At 38.9% G+C, this 24,474-nt stretch overlaps 1 long non-coding RNA gene across 1 annotated transcript; it reads left to right on the top strand.

Moving 5' to 3' along the window:
- The first annotated feature begins 1,537 nt into the window (after positions 1 to 1,537).
- LOC127075206 (uncharacterized) lies at positions 1,538 to 3,519 on the top strand. The gene is made up of 2 exons (XR_007786241.1): positions 1,538 to 2,526; positions 3,129 to 3,519. It is a non-coding gene; the product is annotated as an uncharacterized LOC127075206 (long non-coding RNA).
- The last annotated feature ends 20,955 nt before the right edge of the window (positions 3,520 to 24,474 follow it).

Here is a 24,474-nt window from a genome sequence, read left to right as displayed (position 1 = left end):
AGCGAACCAGTATAAAATTCTGTGTGTTTTTGAATTATTAAAAAACTTTTATTTCCAAAAAAATTCAAACCCCCCTTTCTTGTTTTTCTCAACCTTCAGAATCAACCTAAATTAGGCTTGACTTGCTTAGGGAGAATCCCCAGCAGAGTCGCCAGCCGTCGCTACGCGAAAAATACAGAGTCGCCATCGGTTTTTATTTATTCCAAAGGAAAGGGAAAATATCGAGAAAACCCCAACGTATGGTCGTCGCAACCACGAACAGGTTCGGAAGTCGGTTATGCAAGGGGAAGGTATAATCACCCCTCACATCCATGGTACTCCATGGGAACCATCTAGGATGTTTGCACTTACGTGTGTATTATTTATCGAATGCTTGATTGCCAAAGGTTTACGGAGTGAAGGTAGATTTTAAATTAGTGTGCTCGCCAAGGAATGGATCCTCGTGCCTACGTATGCCCACTTATTGAAGTGAGAAATCAGAGCCTTCGTAGTTCGTGGGTTTGAAATTGTTTGTTTGTTTTGTTGATTTTATTACCTTGAAGAAGGGTTTTCGATGGTGTCTCCCCAAGGCTCAAACAAAAGGTTTGAATGCGTCGGATTGTTTTTAGGTTTTGAGAAAGTATTATTGATTTCGAATTGCAATAAAGACTATGGATAAAGGTGAATACCTCAAACTACCAAGCCAAACGTCTTGTGTTCGAAGCATTCAGAATGAGTGTAGGAAAGCTCCAGTCTCATCCTTTCTTTATCGCTTAAGACTCGTGAAGTACGATCCTAATCGCCATTTATTATGTTTTTTGAGTTTGATTTAGAAAAAGACCGCTTGACGTTGGATCAAGGGTTTGTTTATTGAATTTGAAAAAAACAGATTGACGTTGGATAAAGGGTTTGATTATCGAGTTTGATTTGAAAAAGGACCGCTTGACGTTGGATCAAGGGTTTGATTATTGACTATGAAAGGGGGAACGTTCCTAATGCCTAAGGAGTAGCTATAAAGCGATAATAAAGAAAGCAAGTAAATGTACATCGGAAATGGGAGGGGGTACATGTAAAATACAAGGGATTGCATGAAATAAAAGTAAATCAAACGGAAATTAATTCTAAAATATAGACTAGTTCTAAAACTAGGGGAGCATGCGAAATTAGTCTATTCCTAAGTCTATGGGTAAAGCCGTCAATTCACAATTATGGATTAATATTGAACTAAATTTCTACTTATGCAAAATCTTAATTAAAATCAATTAAAGCCTAAACTCATTTTAATATTTCTAAAATTCCTAATATATCCTAAAATTAATTCCTAATAAGATTCCTATTATCAACTAAAATTTCTAATTAGCTTCTAATGTTTCTAATATTTAATTAAATATTCTAATCAAAGTTTAATATTTCTAAAACAATTCTATTTAAACCAATCTAATTTTAATATTCTAAATTAACTCATAATCTTCTAATTAAACTAATTAACCTAAATTAACTTGATTAATTCTAATTAAACTAAAAATTCAGTTAAATCCTAATTAATCTAATCCTAAGTTCTAATTAAGAGAAACTAACAAAAAACTCAAAACAACGGAATTGGGCCCCTGATGTGCAAGCCCACAGAGGAAAGGGGTAGGTCCATGGCATGGGGGTGTAATAAGCGAGAATTCATTTTGGAGCAATGGGCCCAAACAGCCACAACCTAAGCACGCCGATCGAAGCCCAAACGCCACCGTAATAAGTCCCCAAGCCTCAGCAAACACTACAAGCTCCATCCCGCTTTCGACGTTCACTTCCATGTCTGTCGCCGGCTTCTTCTCAGGCTATCTTCAACTTCGCATTCGCGACGGAAGTAATCGAAGGAAAGCAGCTCTGACATCTCACTCTCGTTCAAGGAAAAGACCGGCGAACACCTAATTGACTCCGCCGCGCCGACGATGGCGGCGTCCCTAATCGACACCTTTACTCTCCTCCAGATTACGGATCCACACAAAAAATAACCCAACTCCGAATCCACGGCTCCGACTAGCGACGCCAACGGACGAACCCTAACCAATTCTATTCAAAATTAAACGCTACCTACGAGGAGTTAGAGCCTCTCACCCGAGGGCTTTAATTCCTCTCTTCAAACTCTACCTTACTATAACCTCAAATGAAGCGAAGGATACGAGTTTCGACATTACCTCATCAAAGAATGCGACTTAAACGGCGATGACGGCAACGGAAATAGGTAAGCTCTTGGTCCTACGTCCTTTCCTTCTTCTTCTCCGTTCTTCTTCTGAAATTTGGCCCTGGTTCGTCCCTTGCTTCAAACTCTCACACTCCTTTTTTGGATTGACAATGATGGATGGAGATGATGAGGAGCGGTGAGGATGAAGAAGTTTGAGCGCGGTAGCTCTGTTGCAGGTTTTGTAGAAGAAATTGCCGATGGAGGAGATGAATGGAGAGTTGAGTCCAATTGGTGAAGAACTCAGAAAGACAGAAGGTGATGGAAAAAAATGGAATTCGATTTTTATTGAAGGATCCTCCAGAGCTTGGTTGAAGGTGCGTATTTATAGGCTTTCCATTCTTTTTCTCTTCTCTCCTTCTCCTGCTATCTATTTTCGTTCTGAGATGAGAGTGAGGTTGTGAGGGTTGTTATGGAGATTGAAGTTGGTTAGAAGTTTGTTGGAAAAGTTTCGTTACTCTGTTATGGAGGTGGGGTGTGGAAGATGGTTGAAGGGGATTACGAATGCTTCTGCAGGTTGTAGAGTTGGTTAGAGATTTGAGAAGTTAGTTGACGAAAACTGAATCTGTTTTATTGAAATGGAAATTTTTAGCCAACTGAAAATCGATCCCCTTGGTTAGTCGTGACTTGCTAGTTATATAGAGATTGGAAGAAGAGCTTTAAGAATGAATCAATTCCCCCTGAAATGGCTAGCAGTTGCTGGTTATAATTGGAGAAGTTAATTCGGTTAGTTCCGTTGATGATTGGAATAGGAGATTGGTTAGAGTATCTCATTCTGTTACGATGGTTACGGTTCCACTGAGATTTGCTTTTCTTTTATGTTAGAAGTGTTCGAATTGAAATGTGTTAATTTGTGTTATCGTTTCGCATTTCTGTTAGCTATTTTGAATGGATTTTGGTGTTGACTTGAATTCTGCAGGTTCGTCCGCCATTGGGAGTTTATTCACGCTGCTGCTATTCGGATTGTGGTTGGCTGCTGCTGTTGATGTCGTTGTTGCAGCTTTTTATGATTTGTGTTTTCAACCTTCTGTTGTGTCGTGCTCAGTGTGAGTTATAGATGCATTTCATTTGGCCACGTTTTCGTCTTGGTTTTGGCGTCTTGTGCCTTGCAGCTTTCGCATTTGGAGTTGCTTGTACGTCGCCGTTTAGATGCGTTTGGCTTGCGTTCCTGGATGCTGCATATTTTTTGCTTGCTGCGTTTTGCATTTGTTGGTTTGCAGTGTGCTTATGTACTTTGGTAGCAGCCTTTGGCTCTCACTGCCGTGGCTTTGTTTTTACTTTTCATTCAATGTAAAAAAAAAATCTAATTACACCGCCTCTTTGTTTTTTTCGCCTATGATACCTGGACCGTCATTGCCATTAGATGTGCACTTGTAATCATGGGCCTAACGATCTTACCATGTTTTGGGCTTAAATGGATGAATGTTGAGATGGAAATGTAATTGGACATGAAAAAATATGGAGAATTGGATGTAATAATTTGGTTAATTGGAATTGAATTATGTAAAATATGGATAATGAAAATTGGATTTAGAAAAATGGATATGGGTTAAACCAAATGGATATGGATTTAGAAATTGGCCAAATGGATTAATGAATGGATTTTGGATATGGACTTGAATGGTTCACTAATAAAATCAAGTAAACAAGAAATTCTAATAATAAAAAAAATATCAAAATTAATTTGTAATTAAAACAATGTTATTTCTAAAATAATCGGCTAAAAAAGAAATGATGAGATATTTTCCTCGAAATCAAACTAAATCTCCAAAGTCGATTTGAATCTCAAAAATCAAATTTTGAATTAAATCAAATTTGAACCTTTAAAATCCATTCACAACTTATAGAATTAATTCGAAACCGCTGAAATGACTATGGACCCCGTGACTAAGGATTTAGAGGTTGACGGTTGAATTTGGTCAGTTGGTTGACCAAAAAGTCAATAGTTGACCAAAAGTAAAGCCCATAATATTTTCTTACGGACAATTGAATGTGGACCATAATATCCTGAACCAAATGACTTATTCCAATGCCATGAATCAAACAAGATGAATATCGACCAATCGACAGTTCATACACAAGATCTCCAAATAGCAAAGCCATGAATCAGGATTTCAATCCATATGATGTGCAATGCCATAAACTTCAATCCGACCCTGTTTTTATCAACCACAAACCTTGAATCCATGATGCCTGTTATCATATGTTAATCATGAATGAATGAATGCACATGAATGAGTATGAATGTGGTTAGATGGCTATCAAGTTATAGTCAGACGAAAAAAACGAAAAGGAGGGCAAATTTTGGGGTACGACAGTGACGACGGTGACAACGATGATGGAACCTCTGTTTCCAGGTAATGACTTTATTCCCTTCTTCCCCGCTCTTGACTCTGATTCCTTCTTTTCTCCTTTTTTTTTTCTTAATTCTGAGATGTTGTTGATTGGAGAGTGACGAAGATGAGTGTTGAAGGTTAATGGAAAGTGTAGGTTGAATGATGTAGGTGATTGATGAAGATGAAAATTGAGAATGAGAGAACAAGGGAGAGCTTTTGAATCATTGATGATGAATGATGAAGATGTTGATCCTCTTTTGATGAGAGAGTGATTGGTGATTGGATGATGAATGATCGTCGATTGACGAATGAATGGTTTTGTTATTGGTGATGATGAATGATTAAAAAATGGATGAGAAGGTGATGATTATACTTTATAGTTTGTTAGGAACTTAGGGATTGGTGAGGATCAATTAGAGTTTTCAGTTATGTTTAGTTGGAGTTTGTTATGAGATATTGTTGTTGACTCCAATGCATTAGCTGGTAGTTAGGTTAGCTAGTTATGTTTTTGGTGAGGTTGGCATCATGTTAGTTTAGTTATGTTAGTTGGATAGTGTTGGCTCTGTTTAGAGGTGGTTCAATTAGCCAGCTAGTTGAATTGATACTGTGCTTAATGTTATGTCAGTTAACTTATGCTGCTACTGACCTGGGCCTGCAGGGTATGCATCACACTTTGGCATAATTGTGCCTCATTTTGACTTGGTTTGATGTGGTGCAACATGGTTTTGCAGGCATATAGTGTGGTGCATTGCTTGCTGCAACAACTTGGTCAAGTTGTTTTCCTACGGGTGTTCATATGCATGATGACAAATTGCTTGATGATTGCTTGGCTTGAATGGTTAATTTGTAATGAAATATAACTTAGGTCATTATGCTTTTGTGAGTAAATTATGTTGTTGTCCATTGCTAATGGTTTGGCTTGTTTGTTTTGCAACAGGTGATCATGTGCGTGATGATTGCAACAAGTATTATGTCCTACAGAAAGTGCACTTGGTTTTCCTCTGTTAGCAACACATCAGGGCTTGTGCACCATAGCATGGTTCTTTATTTGGTTTCGCTATTTTGCAGCAGTTTAGTACTTTTTTATTTAGATCTGGATGGTAATGCTTCTGATTTGGTTTGAGCAGCTTGTGTGTATTGTGTTCTGACTTGTCTCATGTGTTAATGTACTACATGGCTATTTGTTTCAACTGTGAATGCGACAATTAGCATGGTTAGTGATTGAGGATGGAATATGCCATGTTTTGTTGGGCACGAGCCTGCTGCAGGTCGCATGCTTGGCATTTATCATAGACTGGTTTGTTGTGGTTGCATTCTATCATGAATGGCTATGTGGAAGGTTTGGAATTGATGTGTTACTGCATTGGGTTGACTTGTTGCAAGAGTTGTTTTGTAATTGCACTATAGGATCAGTTATGGCATTACATTTGGTTGCTTGTAAATTGATGATGCATTATGACATGGTTTCATGCTTTGTAGGATATATGCATTGAGATGGTTTTGTAGGGTTTGTGCTAAGTTAAGCAATGCATTGGTTTACAATTTGATTCGTAGCTGCATTCCTGAATTATATTGCATGTCCACAAGATAGGCTGCAAGTGTAGTTCATTTTAGTGCAATGATGCATGAAAATTTATTGACTGGTTGTTACTGATGCACTGCATGAATGGTTTTGAAGGAGAATTGCGATCCAAAACGCAGCGGAATTTAAAATTTCTCCTTTAGAGATCCTTACAAATGGGCATGATCAGTGATAGAATAGTTACCTCTTGTGACGATTGAAACCTTTGATGTAGATCTATGGAGCGATCACGAACGTTGAACGATGACAACGCCTCTACTCAGTCCACACGAACGGATTCCTTCAATCTCAATGCTAGCTGCTACGAATGAAGGCTTTGAGTGAGTGAGAGAGAGAGAGAGAGAGAGAGAGAGAGAGAGAGAGAGAGAGAGAGAGAGAGAGAGAGAGAGAGAGAGAGAACGAAAAATGCAACCGCACTTAATGCTTCTTCACAAGGGTTCTATTTATAGAACCACTTGTGTGGGCTTCAAGCTAAAAGCCCACTTAAGTGTATGTGGCCCATATCTTATAATATGCCAAAATCACTTAAGCACGTGGTACCTTACCATATTTCGTATTCTACTTAAGTACACTGTACCTTATGATGTTCTACAATTCACTTAAGTTCACCGTACCTTACGGTGTTCCTTAGTTACTCTATCTCTCATCAATTCGTCCTTTGTGTGTGACCCTGTAGGTTTTCGCGGCATTAGCAATTATATTAAATCACGTATTTAACATAATAAACAGTGAGCGGTATCTAGCAACACATTACTGCTACCCAAGACACTAAAATGTCATGTGATCTGTCAAATCCTTCTGTGATAATACTTATGTGTATAATTACCCTTTTGCCCTTATGCCTATATTGAACACAAGGCATAGACCGTGTCATCCTTGTCCAGTTCAATATTGGGCCCATAGACATTTATCCTATTACGCAGGATGGGCAAATTCCATCTAGGTCACTCATGTCCCTTAGCATGCTTCGTGGAGTACCCATCAATTGTCTTTATGGTCATCCAGTTACAGACAATGTTTGATCAATAATAAAGCACTCGACTCTACATCTAGGGTCCATAGCGGTTTCAGGTCGAAGGGTGATATACACCATTATCACCATGAGAATAACTTATGACACTTTGCATAACATTCTATATAGTATTCTCATAGCGGGTCAATCCAGTATAAATATTACTCTTAATATTCATACCCATGTTTAAGACTTGATAACTCCTTATCCATGATCCATGAGATGTGATCATCAGTCTATATACATAATAGTCTTAATGCTTTAATGTTGTCCCACTTCACAATAAAGCTCGACTACGGATACTTTAAGAATAGCGTCCTTATGTTTAATGTGATCTCATGATTAAGTCATACTTGATACATCAGATGGACTAGCTATTCTAGGGACTTTATTAAACAAACATAATAAAGAAAAAGCCTTTTATTATTAATAAATAATTCGATACAAGTACCAAAAGTATTGGCCTCTAGGGCTTACACCAACAATCTCCCACTAGCATTAGAGCCAATCAGGCATACCCCTAATGCCAATAGATCTAGTATGGCCATCATGCTTCTGCTGCGCAAGAGGCTTTGTCAGTGGGTCAACAATATTGTCAAGTGTAGGTACTCTGCATATTTTCACATCTCCTCTATCTATTATCTCTCGAATGAGGTGATAGCGCCTAAGTATTTGTTTGGATCGTTGGTGAGATCTAGGCTCCTTAGCTTGTGTGATAGCACCATTGTTATCACAATAGATACCAATGGGATCCACAATGCTAGGAACCATACCAAGTTCACTAATGAACTTTTTGATCCAAACAACTTCCTTTACTGCACTTGAGGCAGCAATATACTCGGCCTCGGTCGTAGAATCAGCAATTGTATCTTGCTTTGAACTTTTCCACCTCACAGCGCCACCGTTTAAGTAAAACACATAACCAGATTGCGATCTAAAGTCATCCTTATCTGTCTGGAAGCTAGCATCGGTGTATCCAATTACAGCCAGCTCTTCCTGACCTCCATATATCAAGAATGAGTCCTTAGTCCTTCTCAAATACTTAAGGATATTCTTGATAGCTACTCAATGAGCATCACCAGGGTCAGATTGGTACCTACTTGTTGCACTTAAAGCATACGAGACATCTAGTCGAGTGCATAACATGGCATACATGATAAATCCTATTGCAGATACATATGGAATCTTATTCATGTGATCCATTTCTTCCTTAGTTGAAGGGGATTGTGTTTTTGATAGACACATGCCATGTTGCATAGGTATGAATCCTTTCTTGGAATCATGCATATTAAAGCGTCTCAACGCTTTGTCTATGTATGTACTCTGACTTAGGCCAAGCAGTTTTTATGATCTATCTCTATAGATTCTGATTCCTAATATATAGGCTGCTTCACCTAGGTCCTTCATAGAAAAAGCATTTCCCCAACCAAGACTTTACTTGTTGTATGGTAGGGATATCGTTTCCAATGAGTAATATGTCATCTACATATAATACCAGGAAAACGATCATGCTCCCACTAACCTTCTTGTAGACACAAGGCTCATCTTCGTTCTTGATGAATCCATATTGTTTTACTGTTTCATCAAAACAAAGATTCCAGCTTCTGGAAGCTTGCTTCAATCCATATATTGATCTTTGTAACTTACATATCTTTTGGGCTTCTTCTGGTATGTCAAATCCTTCAGGCTGTGTCATGTACACATCCTCAAGAAGATTCTCATTAAGGAAAGCAGTTTTGACATCCATCTGCCATATTTCATAATCATGATATGCAGCGATAGCAAGTAAAATCCGAACAGATTTAAGCATTGCAACTGGTGAAAAGGTTTCATCATAGTCAACCCCATGAATTTGTTTATATCCTTTTGCAATCAGTCTTACCTTATAGGTATGTACCTTACCATCCATGTCAGTCTTCTTCTTGAAGACCCGCTTGCATCCTATAGGGTTAACTCCTACAGGAGGCTCTACCAAGGTCCAAACCTGGTTTGTGTACATGGAATCCATTTCAAATTTCATGGCTTCTAGCCACTTCTCAGACTCGGGACCAGTTATGGCCTCTTGGTAGGTCACAGGCTCATCTTGATCCATGAGTAATACATCACCTTGATCAGTTATGAGATATCCATATCTCTCAGGTAGGTGACGTATCCTGCCTGACCTACGTTGGTCTTGTTCTACTTGAGCAGGTTGCTCTTCCACAACTACTTGTGTTTCCTGCTCTAATTCCTCCATAGGTGTATCAATGCTTTGTGATTCTTGAATTTCTTCAAGCTCTACTTTCCTCCCACTGATTCCTTTGGAAATAAAATCCTTTTCTAGTAAAACTCTAGTTCGAGCGACAAACACTTTGCCCTCAAAAGGATTGTAGAAGTAATACCCTCTTGTTTCTTTAGGATATCCACAAATAAACATTTGTCAGATTTGCGCTCAAGCTTAGTTGAAATTTGTCGTTTCACATAAACTTCGCAACCCCAAATCTTCATGTAAGACATATGTGGTCTCTTACCACTCCATATCTCATATGGTGTCTTCTCAACCTTTTTGGATGGAAAAAGGTTAAGTGTGTAAGCTGCTGTCAATAGTGCATGTCCCCAAAAGGAGTTTGGAAGATCGACGTGACTCATCATGGATCGGACCATGTCTAATAGGGTTCGATTTCTTCTCTCAGATACACCATTCAATTGGGGTGTTCCAGGAGGAGTAAGTTGGGATAGGATCCCTGTAACACCCCGATAATAATATGGTAATTATTTAAATTAAGTTAATAATATATTTATTAATTTAATTAGATAATTGGATTATTATTATTATTATTTTGGAATTATTGAATTATTATTATTATTGGAATAATAATGTAATTTGGAAAATATATAAGTTGGAATAAGTAAAAAGAGTTTCATTTGGAAAATAAGGTTTCACGTGAAACTCAGAGAAGCGGCTGAAAGAGGAAAAGGGCAAGAGGCAGAGCAAGAGGAAGAGGGTTGAAGAAGAGAAGAGCTTGGAGCTCAAAGATTTGCCAGATTAACTCAGGTAAGGGGGGTTTATCGTCGTTTAATGGGTATTATGGGTTAGCATGTAATGGGTAGTGATAAACCGTTGAATTGACCCTAATTGGGATTGTCGAATGCTGAAAAATTGTGATGGATATGTTGTGTAAAAAAATTGAAATTGAACCTGTAATTGAGTGTGTTGTAATTTCCCTAACGTATAGCTTTTTACGGAATTGGAATCGGAGGTCCGGAAGTCCTCTAACGGCGGAAAATGCGGAGAATTCTGCATTCTGCTTTGTGTTAGCGCAGGAACTACTGTTTTGTCTGCGTTAACCGGTTAACCCAGGGTGTTAACCGGTTAACACTGTTACGAGTTGAGAATTAGTGCTGTTTTGCCTGCGTTAACCGGTTAACCCAGGGCGTTAACCGGTTAACACTGTTAAGTTTTGGGCAGTAAGCGTGTTTTGCCTGCGTTAACCGGTTAACCCAGGGCGTTAACCGGTTAACGCTGTTGCAGAGTGGAAAAATTGTTAGTTTAAATGTTGTGTGCCTAATTGGTGGTTGCCTATATCGGTGTGTGATATAGTAGGGATTATTTCCCGCTGTTTTGAGCAGTATAGGTATTAGTAGAGTGTGCTAATACTGTGTTTAATTATTTGACATGATATGATGTGTTGATACATGTGTTGATGATGTATGATGATATGCATAATGCTGTGAATATATATATTATGCATGTATTTGTGAATGGACTGTTGTATGGCTTAGAGTGTGAGCATATGTCCATTGTGGATTGTTGTTGATGTTGCATTGCTAGATGATTAGCGTGCATAGCATAGCCTTCGGGGCTGTAGCTAATTCCCATGGTGAGGAATTAGTGAGTGAATCATTGTGGATTTGTTGTTGATGTTTGCATGCTAGATGATTAGTATGCATAGCATAGCCTTCGGGGCTATAGCTAATTCCCATGGTGAGGAATTAGTGAGTGAGTCATTAGATCTCAAATGAGTGGGACTAGTGAGCTTAGTAGCCGTATCTGGATTTGATCGGTGAGCTTGAACTATATATTCAAGAATAGTCGGTACCGCATGTGTGGAGTCTCATTGCATAAATTATGTATGGCGTATAATATGAATGGATGTATTCCAATATTATACGTGTGTGGTGTTGCTAGTGAGTATGAATATGAGTTGTATTGGTGTTGAGTATGATGTTTGAGTTGGTGTGCCGTTACTGAATGTGTGAATACGATTAAGGTGATTAATGTGTTAAATTACTTAACATGACATTATATTCTATAATGCTTATTACATCGATTGAGGAACTCACCCTTACAACTATTTTTCAGGTAACGAGCAATGAGTTGAGTAGAAGCTAATACTTGGAGTCTAGTGTAGTCTCCTTAGTGGGTCATGCTCTGATAGATGTAACATCGGGATGGGATGTTTTGAATATTTTACTGATTGGTTGTGAACCATTTTACATGTAATATGTTACATGTTTGAATGATAATTTGATCTCTATCCGCTGCGTATTATGCAACTGTTTTATTTGATAAATAAATGAGCATGACAAGCTACTTTGATGAATAGTGTGAAATGTTGTGTGACACCCTTGGATGCATAATTACTCTGATTTATATATGTTGTTATTTTAATTAAATATTTGGGGTATTTTAGAAGGGTGTTACATTAGTGGTATCAGAGCATAGTCGGTCGAGTCGAGTCGTAATTATTCTGTTTCCCTGTACGGGATAGGTGTTGTGTAACCCTATCAGTACTTATTGTTTGGCTTGTTGGGTTTTCAGAATAGAGATGGCTGGAAGAGGTAGAGACGATGCTGCGATTGCTGAGGCTCTGGGTATGCTAGCTGGAGTACTTGGAGGGAATCCGAATGTGGTGGGAATGGGAGCTGCTCGTCAACTGAGTGAGTTCCAGAAGAACAATCCTCCAATGTTCAAGGGAGCATACGATCCAGATGGTGCTCAGAAGTGGTTGAAGGAGATCGAGAGGATCTTCCGAGTGACTGAGTGTGCCGATAACCAGAAGGTCAGGTTCGGTACGCATATGCTGTCAGAGGAAGCAGATGATTGGTGGGTTGCTACCCGCACTGAGTTGGAATCTGCTGGGAATGCTGAGATCACTTGGGCGGTGTTCAGAGAGAGATTTCTGAGGAAGTATTTTCCAGAGGATGTCAGAGGAAAGAAAGAGATAGAGTTCTTGGAATTGAAGCAGGGTAACAAGTCTGTTACTGAGTATGCTGCTAAGTTCACAGAGCTGTCAAAGTATTATACTCCCTATAATGAGGCTGCTGGAGAATTTTCGAAATGTGTGAAGTTTGAGAACGGGTTGCGTCCTGAGATCAAGCAGGCTATTGGATATCAGCGGATCAGAGTGTTTTCTGACTTGGTTGACTGTTGCAGGATTTTTGAACAGGATTCCAAATCCAGAGCAGAGAGCTATCAACAGAGAGTTGATAGGAAAGGCAAGAATCAGAATGATCGTGGAAAACCGTATGCAGCTGGCAAAGGTTTCCAGAAGCAGAGTGGGATGAAGAGGCCTAGTGGGGGAGACTCTAGTGCCCCTGCTAAGTGTTATAGATGTGGTCGGGCTGGACATCGTGTCCATGAGTGTACCAGTGCTGAGATGAAGTGTTTCAAGTGTGGAAAAGGTGGTCATTTGGCTGCAGAGTGTCGGTTGAAGACTGTAACTTGTTTCAACTGTGGAGAGTTGGGTCATATCAGTCCACAGTGTCCTAAGCCGTAGAAAGAGAATCAGTCAGGAGCCAAGGTCTTTGCTTTATCGGGTTCTGAGACTTCTGCAGATGATCGTTTGATCCGAGGTACGTGTTATATTAATGGCTTTCCTCTTGTAGCTATTATTGACACCGGTGCTACTCATTCCTTTATATCTTTGGATTGTGCTGTGAAACTTAAGTTAGAGATATCTGAGATGTATGGTAGTATGGTGATTGATACTCCTGCAAAGGGTTCAGTGACTACTACTTCAGTTTGCTTGAGTTGTCCTTTGAGTATTTTTGGTAGAGACTTTGGGATAGACCTTGTGTGTCTTCCACTAGTGCATATTGATGTGATCTTGGGAATGAACTGGTTGGTGTTTAACCGAGTTTCTATCAACTGTTTTGATAAGACTGTGATATTTCCTGAGGTTGAGGAAGGAAAGGATTTGTTTCTATCAGCGAGACAAGTGGATGAGGCAGTAGCAGATGGGGCAGAGTTGTTTATGCTGTTAGCGACTCTGGAGACTAAAGATAAACTGGTGATTGGCGATCTAGCAGTGGTGTGTGATTTTCCTGATGTGTTTCCTGAAGAAGTGAATGAATTGCCGCCAGAGCGTGAAGTTGAGTTTTCGATTGATTTGGTACCTGGTACTAGGCCGATATCGATGGCTCCGTACCGTATGTCTGCGGTTGAGTTAACTGAATTGAAGAGTCAGTTGGAAGATCTGTTGGATAAGAAATTTATTCGTCCGAGTGTGTCACCGTGGGGTGCACCAGTGTTGTTGGTTAAGAAGAAAGAAGGTACTATGAGGTTGTGTGTGGACTACAGGCAACTGAATAAAGTGACGATCAAGAATCGGTATCCTTTGCCGAGGATTGATGATTTGATGGATCAGTTGGTTGGTGCGAGTGTGTTCAGCAAGATAGATTTGAGATCTGGGTATCATCAGATACGTGTGAAAACTGAGGATATTCAGAAGACTGCTTTCAGAACAAGGTATGGACATTATGAGTATTCTGTAATGCCTTTTGGTGTGACTAATGCGCCTGGAGTATTCATGGAGTATATGAATAGGATTTTCCATCCGTACCTAGACCAGTTTGTTGTGGTGTTTATTGATGACATTTTGGTGTATTCGAAATCTGAAGAAGAGCATGCTGAGCATTTGAGAGTGGTTTTAGAAGTCCTACGAGAAAAGAAGTTATTTGCTAAACTCTCTAAATGTGAATTTTGGTTAGAAGAGGTTAGTTTTCTTGGTCATGTGATTTCAAGAGGTGGTGTTGCTGTTGATCCTTCTAAGATAGAAGCGGTATCTAAGTGGGGAGCTCCGAAGCCAGTTTCTGAGATAAGGAGTTTTCTTGGTTTGGCTGGTTATTATAGGAAGTTCATTGAGGGATTTTCTAAGTTGGCGTTACCGTTGACGATGTTGACTAGAAAGGGACAAGCGTTTGTTTGGGACTCGAAATGTGAAGAAGGTTTCCAAGAGTTAAAGAGAAGATTGACTACTGCTCCTATTCTGATATTACCGAGTCCGTCGGAACCATTTGAGGTTTACTGTGATGCTTCATTGTTGGGCTTGGGTGGTGTGTTGATGCAGAATAAGCAGGTTATAGCTTATGCTTCGAGACAACTGAGAGTTCATGAGAAGAACTATCCGACACACGATTTAGAGTTAGCAGCTGTAGTGTTTGTTCTGAAGTTATGGAGGCATTACTTGTACGGGTCGAGATTTGAGGTTTTCAGTGACCATAAAAGTTTAAAGTATTTGTTTGATCAGAAAGAACTGAATATGAGACAGAGGAGATGGTTAGAATTTCTGAAGGATTATGACTTTGGTTTGAATTACCATCCGGGTAAGGCAAATGTAGTGGCTGATGCGTTGAGTCGGAAATCATTGCATATGTCTATGTTAATGGTTAAGGAATTGGATTTAATTGAACAGTTTAGAGACTTGAGTTTGGTGTGTGAGAGTACTCACAATAGTGTTAAATTGGGAATGTTGAAGTTAACAAGTGGTATTCTGGATGAGATCAGAGAGGGTCAGAAATCCGATATGCTTTTGGTTGATAAGTTGACTTTAGTGAATCAAGGTCAAGGTGGTGAATTCAGAGTTGATGAGAATGGTGTTTTGAAATTTGGTAATCGGGTGTGTATTCCGGACGTTACCGAACTTAAGAAGAGTATTCTAGAGGAGGACATCGTAGTGGCCTGAGTATTCATCCTGGAGCTACGAAGATGTATCATGATTTGAAAAAGTTATTTTGGTGGCCGGGAATGAAAAGAGAAATTGCGAGTTTTGTTTATTCCTGTTTGACTTGTCAGAAGTCGAAGATTGAGCATCAGAAGCCGTCTGGGCTAATGCAACCGTTGGCTATTCTAGAGTGGAAGTGGGATAGTATCAGTATGGATTTTGTGTCTGGTTTGCCGAGGACAAATAAGAATTTTGAAGCTATTTGGGTGATTGTGGATAGATTGACGAAGTCGGCTCATTTCATTTCGATCAGAATGGATTATCCGTTAGAGAGATTAGCTGAGTTGTATATTGAGAAGGTTGTAAGTTTGCATGGTATTCCGTCGAGTATTGTTTCGGACAGAGATCCTAGATTTACATCGAAGTTCTGGGAAGGTTTGCAGAGGGCTTTGGGAACTAAGCTGAGATTGAGTTCTGCATATCATCCGCAGACTGATGGTCAGACTGAGAGGACGATTCAGTCACTAGAGGATCTTTTGAGAGCTTGTGTTTTGGAAAAGGGAGGTGCTTGGGATTGTTATTTACCTTTGATTGAGTTTACCTACAACAATAGTTTTCATTCGAGCATTGGTATGGCACCGTTTGAAGCTTTGTATGGTAGGAGATGTCGGACACCTTTATGTTGGTATGAGTCCGGTGAGAGTGCTGTGGTTGGACCAGAGATTGTTCAACAGACTACGGAAAAGATTAAGATGATTCAGGAGAAGATGAGAATTGCTCAGAGTCGTCAGAAGAGTTATCACGACAAGAGGAGGAAGTCACTTGAGTTCCAAGAGGGAGATCATGTGTTTCTTCGTGTTACTCCGATAACTGGTGTTGGTCCTTATCAGATTTTGGAGAGGATAGGAGAGGTAGCCTATCGTGTCGCTTTACCGCTGTCGCTTGCGAATTTGCATGAGGTTTTTCATGTGTCTCAGTTGAGGAGGTACATTCATGATCCGTCGCATGTAGTCCAAGTAGATGATGTACAGGTAAGAGATAACCTGACTGTTGAAACATCACCTATGAGGATCGAGGATCGAGAGTTGAAGCAGTTGCGGGGTAAAGAGATTGCCTTGGTGAAGGTAGCTTGGGGAGGACCAGCAGGTGGCAATGTGACTTGGGAACTTGAGAGTAAGATGAAGGAGTCTTACCCAGAGTTGTTCGCTTGAGGTATGTTTTCGAGGACGAAAACTCTTTTAGTGGGGGAGAGTTGTAACACCCCGATAATAATATGGTAATTATTTAAATTAAGTTAATAATATATTTATTAATTTAATTAGATAATTGGATTAATATTATTATTATTTTGGAATTATTGAATTATTATTATTATTGGAATAATAATGTAATTTGGAAAATATATAAGTTGGAATAAGTAAAAAGAGTTTCATTTGGAAAATAAGGTTTCACGTGAAACTCAGAGAAGCGGCTGAAAGAGGAAAAGGGCAAGAGGCAGAGCAAGAGGAAGAGGGTTGAAGAAGAGAAGAGCTTGGAGCTCAAAGATTTGCCGGATTAACTCAGGTAAGGGGGGTTTATCGTCGTTTAATGGGTATTATGGGTTAGCATGTAATGGGTAGTGATAAACCGTTGAATTGACCCTAATTGGGATTGTCGAATGCTGAAAAATTGTGATGGATATGTTGTGTAAAAAAACTGAAATTGAACCTGTAATTGAGTGTGTTGTAATTTCCCTAACGTATAGCTTTTTACGGAATTGGAATCGGAGGTCCGGAAGTCCTCTAACGGCGGAAAATGCGGAGAATTCTGCATTCTGCTTTGTGTTAGCGCAGGAACTACTGTTTTGTCTGCGTTAACCGGTTAACCCAGGGTGTTAACCGGTTAACACTGTTACGAGTTGAGAATTAGTGCTGTTTTGCCTGCATTAACCGGTTAACCCAGGGCGTTAACCGGTTAACACTGTTAAGTTTTGGGCAGTAAGCGTGTTTTGCCTGCGTTAACCGGTTAACCCAGGGCGTTAACCGGTTAACGCTGTTGCAGAGTGGAAAAATTGTTAGTTTAAATGTTGTGTGCCTAATTGGTGGTTGCCTATATCGGTGTGTGATATAGTAGGGATTATTTCCCGCTGTTTTGAGCAGTATAGGTATTAGTAGAGTGTGCTAATACTGTGTTTAATTATTTGACATGATATGATGTGTTGATACATGTGTTGATGATGTATGATGATATGCATAATGCTGTGAATATATATATTATGCATGTATTTGTGAATGGACTGTTGTATGGCTTAGAGTGTGAGCATATGTCCATTGTGGATTGTTGTTGATGTTGCATTGCTAGATGATTAGCGTGCATAGCATAGCCTTCGGGGCTGTAGCTAATTCCCATGGTGAGGAATTAGTGAGTGAATCATTGTGGATTTGTTGTTGATGTTTGCATGCTAGATGATTAGTATGCATAGCATAGCCTTCGGGGCTGTAGCTAATTCCCATGGTGAGGAATTAGTGAGTGAGTCATTAGATCTCAAATGAGTGGGACTAGTGAGCTTAGTAGCCGTATCTGGATTTGATCGGTGAGCTTGAACTATATGTTCAAGAATAGTCGGTACCGCATGTGTGGAGTCTCATTGCATAAATTATGTATGGCGTATAATATGAATGGATGTATTCCAATATTATACGTGTGTGGTGTTGCTAGTGAGTATGAATATGAGTTGTATTGGTGTTGAGTATGATGTTTGAGTTGGTGTGCCGTTACTGAATGTGTGAATACGATTAGGGTGATTAATGTGTTAAATTACTTAACATGACATTATATTCTATAATGCTTATTACATCGATTGAGGAACTCACCCTTACAACTATTTTTCAGGTAACGAGCAATGAGTTGAGTAGAAGCTAATACTTGGAGTCTAGTGTAGTCTCCTTAGTGGGTCATGCTCTGATAGATGTAACATCGGGATGGGATGTTTTGAATATTTTATTGATTGGTTGTGAACCATTTTACATGTAATATGTTACATGTTTGAATGATAATTTGATCTCTATCCGCTGCGTATTATGCAACTGTTTTATTTGATAAATAAATGAGCATGACAAGCTACTTTGATGAATAGTGTGAAATGTTGTGTGACACCCTTGGATGCATAATTACTCTGATTTATATATGTTGTTATTTTAATTAAATATTTGGGGTATTTTAGAAGGGTGTTACAATCCCACACTCTTTCAGATGGTCATCAAACTCTAGGCTTAAATACTCACCACCTCGATCTGATCGAAGAGTTATAATATTCTTACCTAGTTGGTTTTGTACTTCATTCTTGAATTCCTTGAACTTTTCAAAGGACTCCGATTTGTGTTTCATTAAATACACATAACCATATCTACTGAAATCATCAGTGAATGTGATGAAGTACTGAAAACCTCCTTTGGCTGATATGTTCAGTGGTCCACATACATCAGTATGTATGAGGCCCAAAATATCATTCGCTCTTTCACTTTTTCCCGAGAATGGAGACTTTGTCATCTTTCCAATTAAACAAGATCTGCATGTCTCATATGACTCATAATCAAAAGAGTCTAAGAGTCCATCTTTATGGAGTTTGGAAATGTGTTTCTCATTTATGTGGCCTAATCGACAATGCCAAAGGTAAGTTGGATTTAACTCATTAGGTTTCATCCTTTTAGTATTAATGTTATAAATAGGAATTTCGAGATCAAGGACATATAGTCCATTGCTCATTTGTGCAGTAGCATAGAATATATCATTCAAATAAATTGAGCAACAATTGTTCTTTATTATAAATGAAAAACCAAACTTGTCCAAACAAGAAATGGAAATAATATTTCTGCTAATTGCAGGTACATAATAACAGTTCTCTAACTCAATTATTAAACCACTAGGTAAAGTCAATACATAAGTTCCTACGGCTAAAGCATTAACCTTTGCTCCATTGCCAACTCGTAGGTCAACTTCACCTTTTGCCAAATCTCTACTTCTTTTTAGCCCCTGCACATTTGTACAAATGTGAGAACCGCATCCAGTATCTAATACCCATGATGCATAAGTAGATAAATTTATTTCAATAATAAAAATACCTGAAGTTGAAGTCTCTACTCCATTCTTCGTATCTTCCAAGTACTTTGGGCAGTTTCTCTTCCAGTGTCTGGTCTTACCGCAATGGAAGCAGGTGCCTGCCTTTGCTATTCCTCCACTAGGCTTCAAAGAAGCAACAGTGGGTCTGGGTTTGGCAACTTCCTTGCCTTTCCCTTTATCACCCTGCTTGGTGGCCTTTTGTTCTGTCTCTTTCCATTTTCGGTCATCAGAATGGACTTCACTTTTGACTTCAGGTTCTGCTCAGCAATTCTTAACATGGCTAGCAGTTCAGGAAGAGATTTGTCTATATCATTCATATTGAAATTTAGGACAAATTGACTGAATCCATCTGGCAATGATTGCAAGATCAAATCAATCGCAAGTTCCTTTCCAAGGGGAAATCCCAACCTTTCAAGGTTTTCCACATACCCAATCATCTTGAGCACATGGGGACCTACAGGGGCTCCCTCAGCTAACTTGCCTTGAAAAAGGGCTTTTGAAACTTCAAACCTTTCATGCCTTGCTTGCTCTTGATAAAGCATCTTCAGGTGTTTGATCATATCGAACGCTGCCATGTTCTCATGTTGCTTTTACAATTCTGAGTTCATGGTAGCTAGCATGAGACAAGCAGTTTCATTGGCATCATCGACATGCTTCTTATAAGCATCTCTTTCTGCCTTAGGTGCAGAACTAGGAGGTTCCTCTTCAGGAACAGGTTTCTCCAAGACATACAGCTTTCTATCACTTGAGGATAATCCTCAGGTTTTGGTGCCAATCCAGAAAATTTGCCCTAGACAATTTTTCCTTGTCAAAGATTGATCGCAAAATGTTGTTAGAGGTGTTTGTTGTCATGGTAATCTACATGAAATTAATGAAAATATAAGTATCAATAACATATTTATTTAGGCCTTTAATTAAATATGCTCCCACTATTTTACTCAAAACAAATGACCCTCATCATTTGATTCGGAAAATCCTGTTGGAAGATTTTCGAGTGGGTTGAGATCCATATTTCACTTTGTTCTAAGTCCGCGTAGGCGGATTACACAAAACTAGGTTATTTAGGTAGGAACTCCTTCCAATTGTATCTAATACAACTCTCGGATATTTTAGTTGGGTGAATAACTCCTTATTCCAATCCATAGCATGGATCATGTCCAACTCTTGCTTCTAAACACATATAATCTTATTATAATTTGTTTGGTTAAGTTTGATCCATTGTTTTAGAAATTGGATATTACAATTATCCCATCGCACCTTACTAATATAGAACATGCACCTCGCGTAGGCGAAACCTATATTATCCAATACTAGTCTTGATGAGTGCTAAAACTTGGAAAGCATAAACTTAATATTTAATTTGAGGGAATTGCAGTTATTCTGATCTCACCGGCTTATTTATCATATAAATCGTCTCTCACATGCATCAACATACATTCACATGCATCAACATACATTCACATGCATCAACATACATAATGAAACAATTATGGCCCCTAGCGCAATTGTTCTCCCAAGCCAATGAGAGAACCTAAGCTAACCTAATAACGATCTAAGCTTCTCCAAGCAAGATCCTCAAGATTGTCCTCCTTTGATATTGAATTCTTCTCTTTCTTCATAACATTACATTACATAAAAGAAACTTGTTTTACATACAAGGGAGTGAGATGAGAAAAGAAGTTACATTAAGAGATTAAAAGAGAGGCACGATACGCAGGTCGTATTTTAAAATCCCAAAGCAAAATAAAGGAAAACTAAGGCCATAACCGATCACCACAAGAAAATAATAATAAACATATTATTATTATTAATTTTAATTCCTTTAATTAATTAAAACCAAATTAAATTTTGCCAACCGATCACACTACGCAGAGTTAGTCGGGGGTCCGCTGACCGATCAGCGGACAGGGGTCAAGTGGGCAGCACTCCTGTCCGAAATTTTAATAAACAATTCATTTGAAATCGACGTCATTTTGCATCAACATAACTCTTGCGCAGTCACAAAACAGAAACCCCGAGAATTCTGACTCTGTGAATGTGACCACCGTCACAAGCATGTTATGACCGTCATGTCCAGCTTGTTACGACCGTCACAGGCCCATGACGAACATCACACGGCCAAAATAACAGAAACACCTAGAATTCAGAATCTGTGAATGTGACGACCATCACAAAGCATGTTACGACCGTCAAGTCCAGCTTGTTACGATCGTCACAGGCCCATGACGAACGTCACGCGGCCAAAAACATCGCTTTTGAAACAGTCAACAGACGTGATCTAACAAGCCCTCAATTCACAACTCTTTGACGGCACAACCCTTGTGCCGTCACTAACCCTAATGCACCAATTTCAGACCGTCAAACACACCTCGATTGTTGATTCAATATGATTGGTCAATAGGTCATTGCTTTACCATACTAATGTCGGATTCCGAAGCAAATGACCATTGATCGCACAAAGGAAAACAACCATTAAGTGTTTGAATGAACGAAATAGAAACAGTATATCATATATATCGTATTTTGCATTAGGATTATTTATATATCATATATATAACTTGATCGATCTCAATTGCGTAACCTATGGACGATCGATGTATCACTGCTTCACCATACTAATGTCGGTTCCGAAGCATAATCAACATCGATCATCCAAATCGTACACATATGATGCCAAATTTAATTACTCGTTTATTCTTTGATTCATTCTGTCTTTTAATCATATTAATACAAAAAATAAACAACTATCAGATGCATGGTTTGTAAGTGGCTCTGATACCACTGAAGGAGAATTGCGATCCAAAACGCAGCGGAATTTAAAATTTCTCCTTTAGAGATTCTTACGAATGGGCATGATCAGTGATAGAATAGTTACCTCTTGTGATGATTGAAACCTTTGATGCAGATCTATAGAGCGATCACGAACGTTGAACGATGACAACACCTCTACTCAGTTCACACGAACGGATTCCTTCAATCTTAGTGCTAGCTGCTACGAATGAAGGCTTTGAGTGAGAGAGAGAGAGAGAGAGAAAACGAAAATGCAACCGCACTTAATGCTTCTGCAAAAGGGTTCTATTTATAGAACCACTTGTGTGGGCTTCAAGCTAAAAAGCCCACTTAAGTGTATGTGGCCCATATCTTATAATATGCCAAAATCACTTAAGCACGTGGTACCTTACCATATTTCGTATTCTACTTAAGTACACCGTACCTTATGATGTTCTACAATTCACTTAAGTGCACCGTACCTTATGGTGTTCCTTAGTTACTCTATCTCTCATCAATCCGTCCTTTGTGTGTGACCTTGTAGGTTTTCGCGGCATTGACAATTATATTAAATCACGTATTTAACATAATAAACAGTGAGCGGTATCTATCAACACATCACTGCTACCCAAGACACGAAAATGTCATGTGATCTGACAAATCCTTCTGTGATAATACTTATGTGTGTAATTACCCTTTTGCCCTTATGTCTATATTGAACACAAGGCATAGACCGTGTCATCATTGTCCAGTTCAATATTGGGCCCATAGACATTTATCCTGTTACGCAGGATGGGCAAATTCCATCTGGGTCACTCATGTCCCTTAGCATGCTTCGTGGAGTACCCATCAACTGTCTTTATGGTCATCCAGTTATGGACAATGTTTGATCAGCAATAAAGCACTCGACTCTACATCTAGGGTCCATAGCGGTTTCAGGTCGAAGGGTGGTATACACCATTATCACCATGAGAATAACTTATGACACTTTGCATAACATTCTATATAGTATTCTCATAGCGGGTCAATCCAGTATAAATATTACTCTTAATATTCATACCTATGTTTAAGACTTGATAACTCCTTATCCATGATCCATGAGATGTGATCATCAGTCTATATACATAATAGTCTTAATGCTTTAATGTTGTCCCACTTCACAATAAAGCTCGACTACGGATACTTTAAGAATAATGTTCTTATGTTTAATGTGATCTCATGATTAAGTCATACGTGATACATTAAACGGACTTGCTATTCTAGGGACTTTATTAAACAAACATAATAAAGAAAAAGCCTTTTATTATTAATAAATAATTCGATACAAGTACCAAAAGTATTGGCCTTTAGGGATTACACCAACAAGTTTGTCCTTATGGTACATTGCAGGTTTTTATGGTTTCATGGCATGTAGATGTACGATCTGTCATGAATTGGATGCAATCTGCATGATGTTTTCTCTTGTTTTTCTGCAGGTATGAAACTGTTTCATGTTCTGGCTTGTGATTGCTTGGAAATTATGCCATGATTGCTTGTGAATAGGTTCTGACTTATGCTGTTGTGGTTAACTACTACAGGTTATTGCCAGCTTGCTACCCAATACACTTAGTTCAGGGCTAAGTAGCTTATGTTTGACATGGCATCAAATCTGGTTGATTGTTACTTGTAACACCTCAAAATTTGCCCTCCTCTTCTTGAGACTAGTTTGACACATTGAATTTCATATTTTAGGGCATTAGGCATTGCATTTTGCATCTCATGTGAAATGAGAAGGTCATCCTCCAAGGTCTTTTCAAAATATGGAAAAGTTACATGATTCAAGCCTGAGGGTTTCTATGAATTGATGATCAACCATCTGAGGGCATGGGCTTTAGTTAGGGTTTCTTGATTCTTCAAAGGTCTTGAGTATCATATTGTTTGCAAGGATATATTACCATCATCATGGTTCTATCATCATCAAGGGTTTCATAGTTCATTCTCAAGTTCCTTTGGATTAGGGTTGTGACCTCTGGTCAACCTTAATCAATGCCATTCTTCCAATCAGGGCTTCTAAAAGAGATGAGGTATTTTCTTGGGATGAGGATCACATGATTGTTATGAAGAGGTTACATGAGCTAGGGTTTCATTTTTGAGCAATTTCCCCAAGTGGTAGAGGCTCAAGTGGATCAAGGCATTTCAAGGTCATCTGAAGACCAAAAAGTCAACTGTGCAGTCAATTGAGGGCTATGAGGTGGGGAAATGAGTTGAGACACCTCAATCATGTTCAAAAGATGTCCATTCGTCATTCTAAACATGTGCCTTGAAGATTCAAAAGTCATGGCAAAAGTTACTAAAAATGGAAAGTGACTTGTAATTCAAAGTTTCCAAATTTGGCAAGTTTTTGGTCCACATTCAACTTAACTTTTCAAGATCAAAGAAGTTTCAACTGGATTTTTGGTGAACATGAAAGTTGTAGATATTTGTCTCCCCTTTCTAAAAAGCCCTAATTCATGTCCATATGATGAATGGTTAAGGAGTTATGGTCATTTGATCACAAGGTGTGC

This window comes from Lathyrus oleraceus, chromosome 4 (assembly GCF_024323335.1).
Source record: "Lathyrus oleraceus cultivar Zhongwan6 chromosome 4, CAAS_Psat_ZW6_1.0, whole genome shotgun sequence".
NCBI lineage: Eukaryota > Viridiplantae > Streptophyta > Magnoliopsida > Fabales > Fabaceae > Lathyrus > Lathyrus oleraceus.
The sequence above is the reverse complement of the archived record's forward strand: the minus strand, read 5'-3'. Positions and strand labels throughout refer to the sequence as shown.